Source organism: Lethenteron reissneri, chromosome 72 (genome assembly GCF_015708825.2).
Source record: "Lethenteron reissneri isolate LAM-NWPU_2019-01 chromosome 72, ASM1570882v1, whole genome shotgun sequence".
NCBI classification, from domain to species: domain Eukaryota; kingdom Metazoa; phylum Chordata; class Hyperoartia; order Petromyzontiformes; family Petromyzontidae; genus Lethenteron; species Lethenteron reissneri.
This window is the reverse complement of record NC_083850.1, coordinates 6,312,371-6,326,506: the sequence shown is the minus strand read 5'-3', so window position 1 is coordinate 6,326,506 and position 14,136 is coordinate 6,312,371. Positions and strand designations below refer to the sequence as shown.

Below are 14,136 nucleotides of genomic sequence, written 5' to 3'. Positions count from 1 at the left end.
AGCGAGTCGAGCGTCCAACCTCATCAGTTCCCTCTCGAAATGGCATTGAGCTCTGCTTCTGAGCCGCCTTATAACTCCCCCCTAGGATCCAATCCTTTGTCTTTCAGGATATTTGCATTCGATTGTTAATTTTGGAAGGCACAATCCGCATATATATATATTAACATACTGATGGGTAATGTGCCCATTGTGCTTCAAGCATGAATATGTAAGTGCATCTCAGTGTGTCATTATGCACTTATTCTGAATAAATGGAAAAACACGTTCCCCATGCCCTCCATTGTCCTCGATTTAAAGTGAATGCAGCCCCGTGGCGTTGCCAAAAATCGCCGAGCTTCGTGTGTGAGCACGTACAGACGCGTAGTGACCACACTTGCAATACAATCACTCTAACATCAGTAACTAAAATCCGATCTGGTACGTGGTCTCCACTTGGTCTGGTTTGTATCCGTCATCACTCGGGAGACAAACAGCGAGGCATGGTTTGGTCAGCCACCACCTCGTTTGCCAAAACGACTTTAATAGCTGCTCTCAAACAACACTATCACCAATGGTGGTTTACAGGCGAGGCTGTTAAGCGGACAATCAGTCGTTTTGTGTGATACAGGTGCGCGATCATAACGCGAGTACCCAGTGGTGAGTGAGTGCCGCGGGGAGCTGTTACGTGAGTGCGCATACATTCGTTACGTGTCGGATACGAATGCGCATTGGTACGTGGTTATTCGACGTGGAGGCGAGTGCCGCACAGGGCTATAGACGGGCACACACTCGCAGCGTGCGAGAGCTGTACGTAGCGGTGTAAAGAGGGGGAGTATGGCGTTTGATTGATGATGCTGTGCGCACGTATGCTCGCAGCGTGGGAGCGCGGCGCGAGGCTGTAACAGTAGGGGCGTCACGTTCAAATACCAGCGAAACCGTAGCGGGTAATAGGGAGGTGGGGTAACGTAAACTGAATAGGGGATGCAGGCGGGAGGGACCCCGGGGGCCAACGGCCCCCACACTTCTAATGATATTATAATACCTTACCTCCGTTTAAATGGTTATAAATTAAAACACTAGTTTATAATCGTTTAATGTTCAGTGTTATAGTTTATAGTATTACAGTTTACATGTTATAGAGTACAGTTTATCCCGGACATACTTCGGGATTAGGGACTGGTACGTTGATGAACGATTAACTACGGGGACCTTTCCCCTCAAGGAACACGTGTTAATCGGGTAGACAGCCAAGATGCTGCGGGTTAAGGGCACACTTGTGTGACGGAGGTCCTCCACCTGAAATTATCTTAACATAGGAACATTATAAATTAAAGACCGGACAAACATTTGTTAAAAATACGTTTTTATTCATCTGCAATCATTTTTACGTCAAAATGTTCACACATTTCCAGTACCATGCAAACCATTTCCGTTACAGGAATACCAAAACGTTAAAGTATCATTGATTTCCTTATTAATTTACCACATTTCACTGCGAGTCCATGTTGAAGTCAAGGCCATATATCCAACGATCGCGTTATCAATGTACATCCTGATATCGACTATCTAAAGTCAATTAATACAATCAAAAAAAGCTATATACTTGACAAAAATCGTTTAAAATGTTGAGTAAAGATGTACCTACAGACGCATTCCAACTTTAGCTCAACAGGGACATTAACGACTACAATTGAACCCTCACAACCAGTGCTCATCACACCATTTCGGCAAGTAACCCGATAACATTACAAACCACCACTGGGCACGTCATTAAACTCTCAAAAAAACTATAAAACTAAAATGTTCAAAATAACACACAAAAGTACTCGATACGGCTTAAAAGGTATAACCACATGACGTAATATTTGTTCAGTCACCCCGAGCTCTCTGGTTGACTCTCGAGCCACTCCATTACATCCAGCCATCTATCGGGATCCAACTGCATGGGATCGAAGGTGGAAACTCTTAGACACTCATTGCAGCCCTTGAATTCAGCTTTGATTTCAGTTTCCTTCATTGGGACCTTCTGATGCCTGTTCCTGGTTGATGAGTCTGCAAATGTCTTCCCACACACAGGGCACAGGAATGGCTTCTCGCCCGTGTGTGTTCTCTGATGACTATGAGATTTGATGACTTGGAAAATGTCTTCCCACACACAGGGCACAGGAATGGCTTCTCCCCCGTGTGTGTTCTTTGATGAGTTTGAAGAGTTGATGACTGTGCAAATGTCTTCCCACACACAGGGCACAGAAATGGCTTCTCGCCCGTGTGTGTTCTCTGATGACTATGAAGATTGATGACTTTGAATATTTCTTCCCACACACAGGGCACACGAATGGCTTCTCGCCCGTGTGTGTTCTCTGATGACTCTGAAGATGTGATGACTGTGCAAATGTCTTCCCACACACAGAACACAGGAACGGCTTCTCGCCCGTGTGTGTTCTCTGGTGACTCTGAAGATGTGATGAGTGTGCAAATGTCTTCCCGCACACAGAGCACAGGAACGGCTTCTCGCCCTTGTGTGTTCTCTGGTGACTCTGAAGATGTGATGAGTGTGCAAATGTCTTCCCGCACACAGAGCACAGGAACGGCTTCTCGCCCGTGTGTGTTCTCTGGTGACTCTGAAGATGTGATGAGTGTGCAAATGTCTTCCCGCACACAGAGCACAGGAACGGCTTCTCGCCCGTGTGTGTTCTCTGGTGTCTCTGAAGATGTGATGGCCATGAAAAGGACTTCCCACACACAGAGCAATTGAATGGCTTCTTGCCCCCGTGTGCGTGGGGCTGTGGAGAGCGTCTCTGCTCCATGTGAGCGGAGTAACAGCAGCGGTGTTATCGAGTCAAAAGTACGCTATCGGCCGCAGGATGTTTAGCGTTGAGTTTTAGATTTTGTTAACGGCTAAAACAAGAACGACACTCGCGTTCAAGCGAGACGCAAAAAAATCCCGTAAATTTGACGACGAACACGTTTAAGATTTTATCCGCGAAAATAGACACTTACTTGGAGATTCACGGTATATCGATGTCTGGAAACCCGTTTGAAGATGTCGCCACGAACTCTCCCGACGCAAAGTCGCCTAACTGTCGACGCAGCAATTGTGCTCGCCAGGCTGCGTTGTCTCGCGGTTGAAGGGCGATCAGCAGAGCGACGAGTCGAGCGTCCAACCTCATCAAGTTCCCTCTCGAAATGGCATTGAGCTCTGCTTCTGAGCCGCCTTATAACTCCCCCCCTAGGATCCAATCCTTTGTCTTTCAGGATATTTGCATTCGATTGTTAATTTTGGAAGGCACAATCCGCATATATATATATAACATACTGATGGGTAATGTGCCCATTGTGCTTCAAGCATGAATATGTAAGTGCATCTCAGTGTGTCATTATGCACTTATTCTGAATAAATGGAAAAACACGTTCCCCATGCCCTCCATTGTCCTCGATTTAAAGTGAATGCAGCCCCGTGGCGTTGCCAAAAATCGCCGAGCTTCGTGTGTGAGCACGTACAGACGCGTAGTGACCACACTTGCAATACAATCACTCTAACATCAGTAACTAAAATCCGATCTGGTACGTGGTCTCCACTTGGTCTGGTTTGTATCCGTCATCACTCGGGAGACAAACAGCGAGGCATGGTTTGGTCAGCCACCACCTCGTTTGCCCAAAACGACTTTAATAGCTGCTCTCAAACAACACTATCACCAATGGTGGTTTACAGGCGAGGCTGTTAAGCGGACAATCAGTCGTTTTGTGTGATACAGGTGCGCGATCATAACGCGAGTACCCAGTGGTGAGTGAGTGCCGCGGGGAGCTGTTACGTGAGTGCGCATACATTCGTTACGTGTCGGATACGAATGCGCATTGGTACGTGGTTATTCGACGTGGAGGCGAGTGCCGCACAGGGCTATAGACGGGCACACACTCGCAGCGTGCGAGAGCTGTACGTAGCGGTGTAAAGAGGGGGAGTATGGCGTTTGATTGATGATGCTGTGCGCACGTATGCTCGCAGCGTGGGAGCGCGGCGCGAGGCCTGTAACAGTAGGGGCGTCACGTTCAAATACCAGCGAAACCGTAGCGGGTAATAGGGAGGTGGGGTAACGTAAACTGAATAGGGGATGCAGGCGGGAGGGACCCCGGGGGCCAACGGCCCCCACACTTCTAATGATATTATAATACCTTACCTCCGTTTAAATGGTTATAAATTAAAACACTAGTTTATAATCGTTTAATGTTCAGTGTTATAGTTTATAGTATTACAGTTTACATGTTATAGAGTACAGTTTATCCCGGACATACTTCGGGATTAGGGACTGGTACGTGATGAACGATTAACTACGGGGACCTTTCCCCTCAAGGAACACGTGTTAATCGGGTAGACAGCCAAGATGCTGCGGGTTAAGGGCACACTTGTGTGACGGAGGTCCTCCACCTGAAATTATCTTAACATAGGAACATTATAAATTAAAGACCGGACAAACATTTGTTAAAAATACGTTTTTATTCATCTGCAATCATTTTTACGTCAAAATGTTCACACATTTCCAGTACCATGCAAACCATTTCCGTTACAGGAATACCAAAACGTTAAAGTATCATTGATTTCCTTATTAATTTACCACATTTCACTGCGAGTCCATGTTGAAGTCAAGGCCATATATCCAACGATCGCGTTATCAATGTACATCCTGATATCGACTATCTAAAGTCAATTAATACCAATCAAAAAAAGCTATATACTTGACAAAAATCGTTTAAAATGTTGAGTAAAGATGTACCTACAGACGCATTCCAACTTTAGCTCAACAGGGACACTTAACGACTACAATTGAACCCTCTCACAACCAGTGCTCATCACACCATTTCGGCAAGTAACCCGATAACATTACAAACCACCACTGGGCACGTCATTAAACTCTCAAAAAAACTATAAAACTAAAATGTTCAAAATAACACACAAAAGTACTCGATACGGCTTAAAAGGTATAACCACATGACGTAATATTTGTTCAGTCACCCCGAGCTCTCTGGTTGACTCTCGAGCCACTCCATTACATCCAGCCATCTATCGGGATCCAACTGCATGGGATCGAAGGTGGAAACTTCTTTAGAACTCATTGCAGCACCTTGAATTTCAGCTTTTGATTTCAGTTTCCTATCATTGTGGACCTTCTGATGCCTGTTCCTGGTTGATGAGTCTGCAAATGTCTTCCCACACACAGGGCACAGGAATGGCTTCTCGCCCGTGTGTGTTCTCTGATGACTATGAAGATTTGATGACTTGGAAAATGTCTTCCCACACACAGGGCACAGGAATGGCTTCTCCCCCGTGTGTGTTCTTTGATGAGTTTGAAGAGTTGATGACTGTGCAAATGCCTTCCCACACACAGGGCACAGGAATGGCTTCTCGCCTGTGTGTGTTTTCTGATGGTCTTGAAGAGTTGACGATTGTGCAAATGTCGTCCCACACACATGGCACCGGAATGGCTTCTCACCAGTGTGTGTTCTCCGATGACTCTGAAGATGTGATGAGTGTGCAAATGTCTTCCCGCACACAGAGCACAGGAACGGCTTCTCGCCCGTGTGTGTTCTCTGGTGACTCTGAAGATGTGATGAGTGTGCAAATGTCTTCCCGCACACAGAGCACAGGAACGGCTTCTCGCCCGTGTGTGTTCTCTGGTGTCTCTTAAGATGTGATGGCCGTGAAAAGGACTTCTCACACACAGGGCACAGGAATGGCTTCTCGCCCGTGTGTGTTCTTTGATGAGTTTGAAGAGTTGATGACTGTGCAAATGCCTTCCCACACACAGGGCACAGGAATGGCTTCTCGCCTGTGTGTGTTTTCTGATGGTCTTGAAGAGTTGACGATTGTGCAAATGTCGTCCCACACACATGGCACCGGAATGGCTTCTCACCAGTGTGTGTTCTCCGATGACTCTGAAGATGTGATGAGTGTGCAAATGTCTTCCCGCACACAGAGCACAGGAACGGCTTCTCGCCCGTGTGTGTTCTCTGGTGACTCTGAAGATGTGATGAGTGTGCAAATGTCTTCCCGCACACAGAGCACAGGAACGGCTTCTCGCCCGTGTGTGTTCTCTGGTGTCTCTTAAGATGTGATGGCCGTGAAAAGGACTTCTCACACACAGAGCAATTGAATGGCTTCTTGCCTCCGTGTGCGTGGGGCTGTGGAGAGCGTCTCTGCTCCATGTGAGCGTAGTAACAGCAGCGGTGTTATTGAGCCAAAAGTACGCGATCGGCCGAAAGGAGTTTTGGATTTTGTTAACTGCTAAAACAAGAACGACACTCACGTCTAACCGAGACGCAAAAAAATACCGCTAATTTGACGACGAACACGTTTAACAGTTTATCCGCGAAAATAGACACTTACTTGGAGATTCACGGTAGATCGACGTCTGGAACCCGTCTGAAGATGTCGCCACGAACTCTCCCGACGCAAAGTCGCCTAAGTGTCGACACAGCAATTGTGCTCGCCAGGCTGCGTTGTCTCGCGATTGAAGGGCGATCAGCAGAGCGACGAGTCGAGCATCCAACCTCATCAAGTTCCCTCTCGAAATGGCATTGAGCTCTGCTTCTGAGCCGCCTTATAACTCCCCCCCTAGGATCCAATCCTTTGTCTTTCAGGATATTTGCATTCGATTGTTAATTTTTGAAGGCACAATCCGCATGTCTTTTAACATACCGAAGGGTAATGTGCCAATTGTGCTTCATGCATGAATATGTAAGTGCATCTCAGTGTGTAATTGTGCGCTTATTTTGAATGAATGGAAAAACTTTGTCCTCGATTTAAAGTGAATGCAGAGAAATTAGCATGTAACTTTAGAAAAGGAAGAGAGCGGCCTTCTCGACGATGGAGTGAAATCCAATAGGTAATATTCTTTTACAGCGTTACAATGGATAGGTTGTAGTTCATAGGTTATAATATTTCGTTTCACTATGTTAGAGCTTAGCATGTGAGAGTATACAATATCAGAGTTGATCAAACGCAACGACCAAGGGCGTCAATCGGGTGAGTTTGATCAGAGGCTTTAATCAAAGGCGTCATCCCTTCACGGAACAACACCTCCCTGCGTTTATTACAGCAACAGAAGCAACTACAGCAGCAACAAGAGTAGCGACAACAACAGCAGCAACATCACATTTCGAGGGCGACGCAGCTACTTCCGATTCCGAGTGGGGACCTGCTCTCGCAGGACCCCACACGTCTTTGGAAATGATTGCGATGATCATGTCTGAGCTGAGATTAAAGTCACTCAAGATTACTTTGTTTAACCATAACTTTAGGTAGGTTGGTGTCATCGGGGCTGTGTGAATACTACTCATGAATGAAATCACGCTTCTGCATGACCGAAATTGTACTAATTTTGGTTGATCGAGTAGAACAAGGCACGTGCCATGTCCAGACGAATTCTTATCAACAACAGTGTCCTTAAATATGATGCTAAAATAAATGTTAACACTGGATTAAACGTGCACCTCTTAACCCCTCCCTCGCATTTACGACTAACAATTTGCATTTGCACATAACATACATTCAAGTACAGTAATTTGCTAAAACGACCAAATTGTCATTCTAAAATTTGAATGCCATTCTTACCCTCGACCCCCCACAGTTCACATATCCGACCGTCGGTTCGATTGAACGGACAATTAACAAACATGTGTAGAGTTCCATTATAATACTTCTAATGAAATTAAAATACCGTACCTCCGTTTATGGTGCTATAAATTATAAAACCAGTTGTTATCTTTTTTTGTCGTTTAATGTTTAGTGTTATTGTTTATAGTGTTATCAATTTACATATTTTTAACTGCAGGTGATTCCCGGTATACTTCGCTATTCTGGACCTGAACGTTGCGAAACGATTCATAACGAGGACCTTTCCCCACCAGAGCGCAAGCCGCTAATGAAAAGAACTCGGGCCGTCGGGAGGACGTGCTTCCATGGGCAGTGGGGGACAGGGCATGGTTGTATTGCCTACAGGTACCACCGGGTATGTCCCCCAAGTTGCTCCGCCCATGGCGGGGTCAGGTAGAGGTCATAGAGGTGGGTGATGTAAAGACAGTGCATCAACTAAGGGACAGGTGGTGACAACAAGATAGACTTTTATATAAGTTTATTCACCAGCGGCAAATTGCCCTGGAATTTTGCAATATTCAAGCCTTAATGGCCACACCAAAAAGCACAGCTCACCATCCCACCGCCGCCCCGCGACGCGCAACGCCGGCACCACAATCCCCACGCACCGGCCGCGCAACAGCATCCGACGCGCTGTGTCATTTCGAGCTTTGGCACCTCTTTGCTTGGCAGGGCCCCCCCGCTTATTCCACACTTCCTCCCCTGATGGTTCGAGGTCACAGTCATCGGTAACATCACCACCGCTAGATAACGCAGCCCGTGCGCCACGCCACCGCGCGAGCCACACCGCCACGTGCACATTCATCTACGTCACGTGTGCACACCGCTGCGCACGCACCACCACCCCGCGAGATTTCCGCGACACGTGTGTCACACCACCGCATGCACCATGCTGCGACGCGCACGTCACACCACGGCACGTGCGCCGCACCACCTGGTGCGACCCACCGCCGCGCACGTGCGCACATTTTCGGTCCGCCGCGTGCGCCACACCTCAGCACATGTGCCGCGCCGCCAAGTGCGTCACACCGCTGAGTGAGTGCCGCACCACCGCGCGCGCTACACCATGCCACGTGCGTCACGCCGCCTCACTCCGCGTGACACACCGCGGCGCGTGTCCCGCACCGCCAAGCGCGCCACACCGCCGCGCACACACCACATTATTCAGACCGCCGCGTGCGCCACACCTCAGCACATGTGCCGCACTGCCAGGCGCGTGCGCCGCACGGCCGGACTGTCACGCGCTCCGCTCCACCACGCGCGCTGCACCGCCGCATACGTCCTGCCCGCGTCGCCGCGTCTAACGCCCGTTTCGACTCGATCATTAAAAAGTGAAGGTCAGTTCACCATTCGTGTTGGTGCAGAGGGCCTGACCGGCCCCCCACCGCTCCTGGAACACGGCGTGCGCATCTCCAACCTGGGAAAAGTACGCGTGCTCCAGCCGGAGCCTCGCTTTCAGCAGACCTTTCAGCGTTGCCTCCGCTGAACAACTATCGTCCGTGTCACCTCGCTGTTTCTTTTTTCGCGTTTTATATACTGCCATATTGGCGTGCGCGCAGACAAAGTTTGCCAGGATGTGGCGCTTGTCCGCCCGGTACGGTACCCCGCATATAAAAACGCTCTTGTAGAAGGGCACCCCCAATTTCTTAAACACGGCTCCCAGGAGTCTGAACAGCGGGTCCAGCCGCGAGCACCCCACGTACTGGTGGGCGAGGTCCTCCCTCGCGCCACAGAACACGCACAGGTCTGATGCCCCCGGGGTGACCTTGCTGATCCACGCCGCCGAGGGCAGCGTCCAATGCGCCAGCCTCCACTGGAGGTCCCCGCTGCGCTTTGCAACGGGGGCCTTGTAGAGCTGTTTCTACTGGGGGGTGGTGTCGATCAAGGGAGAGAAGAACTCCCTCCACTTCGTGTCCGGTAGGTTTTCCAGCTCTCGACACCGCAGTGGTTTGACGCAGCAGTCGTACAGCACCCGCTTGGAGGCACCCTTGAGGGCCACGTCTCTGCAGTTCGCGAGCTTGAGCAACCTCCCTGCCTCACAGCGCCCGGGGGGCTGGATGCAGGAGACGCGCAACTCCTGGAAAGCGGGCTCGCCCTGCTCCATTCCAGGCTCCGCCACGCCTCCAACAGGCTCTGGTAATAGCCCGGCAGTCCGGTGCAATCGACTAGGGACAGGTCCATAAGGAAGAGCTCCCTCCCATATCCCAGCCGCCCGCCCGCATTTCTCAGCAGGGCGAGGGCCAGCGACGTCCGGGGCAGCTCCTCTTGTTCATATAGCAAGTTTCTCACGGCCTGGAGCCTGAAGCTCATCACTCGAGCGGTGACGTCTACCAGGCCCTGGCCGCCCTCACCCACCGGCAGGCAGAGGACCCCTGGCCTCATCCAGTGCTTGCCGTTCCAGACAAAGTGGGCAAGCGACCTGTTCGCCCTCGTGAATAACCAGCCCGGGGGTTGGAGGGCCTTGGCTCTGTGCCACAGCACCGAGGCTGCCAGGTTATTCCCTATGAGCACTCTCCCCCTGAAGGACATTTGTGGGGCGAGATGTGCCCACGCTCTCAGTTTAGCATCAAATACGTCGCTCATCTCGGTCCAGTTTTTGTGAACGACTTGGGGCTTCCCTAGGTACACTCCGAGATACTTCACGCCCTCACCCTGCCAGGTGACTCCGCCTGGGAGGAGCACGGAACTCACTGCACCTTGTGACCCCATCCATAACGCCTCACACTTCCGCCAGTTGACTTTGGCGCAGGAGGCCTTTTCATAGACCTCCACCGCCCGGCAGAGTGCAGCGACGTCCTGCGCGTCGTTGATCACGGCGCATACGTCGTCCGCATATGCGGAGAGCTTTATGACTGCGTTCTCCGGCCCCGGGACCCTGAACCCGGACAAGGTGTTTCTCAGGCGTCGCAAGAGCGGCTCAAGGGACAGGGTGTAGAGGAGCCCCGAGAGAGGGCACCTTTGCCTGACTCCTCTTGTCACGGGAACAGGGCAGCCAAGCCTTTGATTGATTTTTATGAGGCTGGATATGCCCGTATATAGGAGGTGCACGTGTGCCGTGAAGTTCTGGCCGAACCCGAAGGAGAGGAGCAGTCTTCTCAGGTACTCGTGGCTCACCCTGTCGAACGCCTTCTCCTGGTCCATGAATAGGAGACCCGCATCCACGTCGTGCATATCCGCGAGGGAGATCACATCCCTGACCGTGCCGATGTTGTCATAGATGCAGCGGCCGGGGATGCAATACGCCTGCTCGGGTTGCACGAGCTGATCCACCACCTCTTTGAGGCGGTTTGCCAGCGCCTTGGCGAATATTTTATAGTCGGCACACAGGAGGGAGACGGTCCGCCAGTTTTCTATGCGACGCAGGTCCCCCTTCTTAGGCAACAGGGTGACCACCGCCCTCCTGCAGCTCTGCGGGAGTTCCCCGTCCCGCAGGCTCTCCTCCAGCAGCCCCAGCAGGCAAGGGCCGAGTACATCCCAGAAAGTTTCGTAGAACTCAACTGGCAGCCCATCGATCCCTGGGGATTTGCCAGCTGCCAGACTTTTCATGGCAGTGTGCAGCTCCTCCAGGGTGACGGGGCTTTCCAGTTTGTCTCTCTCCGCGTCCCCCAGAGTAGGGCCCGCAGCTAGTAGTTCTTCAACCGCCTCGTCCTGTACGTGCTCAGCCTTGAACAGGTGTGAATAGAAGTCCTTCGCGATCCTAGCAATTTCCCCCTCGGCAGTTGCTGTCTCCCCCTCTGGGGTAAGCAACCCTGAAATGTCGTTCTCATTGCTCGAGGGTCTGTTGCCTAGCCTAAAGAAATACTTTGAGGGAGAATCCGTCTGTGCCAGGTGTTGCACCTTTTTGTGCACAAACGAACTATGTGCCTGTTGGTCCGTGACGGCCCTAAAAAGTCGCCGCTTCTCCAGCAGCACCTCGCCCTCGTTGTTGTGCGCGTCCTGGGCCGAGCCCATCTCAGCCTCGAGCAGCAGCAGCTCGCTCGCTCCCCAGGCGTTTCACCGTCTTCTCCTTGGCGGCGGCGTGCTGGCTCGAAAGCTGTAGACAGAGGGCCCTAATTTGCGCTTTAGTGTGTTCCCACCATCGCTGACCAGAGCTGAAACTGCTCCTAGTTGCTGCCCAGTGTGACCAACAGGCCCTGAATGCCTCCGTGAAATTTTCGTCCTCAAGCAGCTGCACGTCGAGTTTCCAGTAGGGGCAGCGACGCCTCTCCCTGGGGACTCGCAGCAGTGCTGAGACCAGGTGGTGGTCAGAGAAACCGGACGGGGTGATGTTGCTGCCCCCTAGCCGGTTAGCGCTGTCCGCACTGATGTACAGCCGGTCCAGCCTGGCGAGGCTCATCCTCCCCTGCAGGCCCGCGCGGCACCAAGTGTATTGCCTCTGGCCTGGGTGTTGCAGTCGCCACGTGTCGAGCAAACCCAGTTGCTGCACCATGTCGGCTAATGGCCGTGCGGATTCCGGGTGGGGCTCAGCACTATTGCGGTCGAGAGCCGGGTCGAGGGTGCAGTTCATATCTCCCCCCACGACCGTGAGCACCCCGTCCGCACTGCCTGCCTCCAAGGCATTCCGCAGTGTGCCAGAGAAAAAGCGTTTCCTCTCACTGGTCTTACTCTGCGCATAAACGTTGAAACACCGTAGCCTCGTGTTGTTTAACACGAAGTCTACAGATATCAGATAGCCTTTTGGATCTCTCTGAAGGCCACGCCTTCTGGGAGAAACTTTGGACTAAACACAATTGCAACACCAGCGCGGTTGTCTTCTCCGTGACTAAAGAAGGTCTGGCTGCCCAAGAGGTGCTGGCGCTGGGGCTGCAGAGTTGCGTCAAGGTGCGTTTCTTGCAGAAACGTCACATCCGCTTTCTGCTCGCTAATGAAGCTGCAGATGCGGTGCCACCTCTGATCGCTTCGAGCTCCGTTGCAGTTTAAACTCGCGATCCTTACACCTGAGGAAGCCATGGCTTTAGGCGTCGGCTTCAGCAACAGCATCAGCGGGGCGGCACTCCGGTTGGGACATGCTCCCCTTTCTTGCTTTCTGCATGAAACCCCTCAGCCGATTGCCTTCCTGCGGGGTGCATTTGTGCTTTTCCATGTCGCTGATGATTGTCTGCGCGACCTTCAAGAAGGCCTGCACATCGGGGAAAGAATCTCCGATGTCGACCCCCCGCTTCTTGTAACTAGTTCGGAGGAATTTGACAATCTTGCCGGGTGTGTACTCTCGTTTCTTCTTAACATGTGAGTTGCTCCCCTCACTCAAGTTGTCTTCTATCTCTAACTCCGACCCTCCGTCGTCTGAGTCTCCCGGCACGCTTGTGTGAGGCTCGGTGGTTACCTCTTCCAACGCACCGTGCCGATCGGAGGTGTCTTCCAACTCGGGCCGGCTCCCCTCTGCGGCCTCTGCCTCCCTCACCTGGTCGGGTGAGGAGGTGAGCTGGTCGTCACCCCCGAGCGCCGTGTCATCGGCAGGCTCATCGGTGGCTTCCAGCACCCCCCCCCTTCCGGGGCAGCCGAGTCCGGGTCTGGTGGTCGCCCCTCTGCCTCGGCATCAACCGGCCGGTGGGCCTCGTCAATGACGACCACCGCACCCTGTGGCTCGGCCTCACCGCCGCGCCCTGCTGTTGCGTTCGGGCGGTTGTCCCGTTCGTCACTGTCGCTGTTGTCTTTCTCGGCGGCGGCCACGCGTTTTGGAAGGGTGCCACCGCGCCCCCCCCCCCCCCCCCCCCCCGAATTGCCTCCTCTCGCCTTCCGCTTTCTCGACTCAACGACGGTGAAACCATCTTCCCCGCCGTCAGTCATTGGCTGCGCGTGACCATCAGCAGCGTCGGTGGAGGTCTGCTGCTGCTGCTGCAGCTGCTGTTGCCGCGGTGGCAGCGCCTGCTGCTGCTGCTTCTGCTGCTCCCGCACTTCTGCTGCTGCTGTCTGCGCAGGCGGAGCTGCTTTTCCCCTTTCATCCAACAGTGGACAGTTTGATTCTAATGCGACTACAGTGGGATTTTAATAATTGTAATGAGATTCAAATATTGCATGTCCTACCCCCGGTTCGCATTCACTTAACATGCATATGGCCAAAGTGTGATTCTAACATTATCACAGTGCAATTATAATTATTATTATGCGATAATAATCACGAACCTCCATTTTTGTTGTTCAAAACTAATAATACTGTGATGCCGCCGCCACGAAGCCGTTCGGCAGGCGCCCAAATCCCCGACCTCGCCACCACCAAGCAACGGAGCCAACCCCGCGTCTCCCTCACCTCACCTCACACGAAGACACCCGCACGCATTTCCCCCCCCCCCCCCCCCCCATAGAGCTCCGAGGGGAGGTCACCTGGCCGACCGGTTTTTATCCGAGAAACCCTTATCGGGGTTAACTCTCACGGTTTCCGGCGATCAGGGAATTGGACGACCTCCCCCGTGCTACGTTGCGCCGCTGCGCTGCGACCAGCCTTAATATGGTATGGTCGCGGCATGGGGCATTCGGCCACCGCGGTTGAGGCGCATTTCCCCCCACACACA

At 52.1% G+C, this 14,136-nt stretch overlaps 1 pseudogene; it reads left to right on the top strand.

Moving 5' to 3' along the window:
* The window catches only part of LOC133361352 (zinc finger protein 208-like), a 78,789-nt pseudogene that overhangs the window by 12,595 nt on the left and 52,058 nt on the right, over positions 1-14,136 (top strand).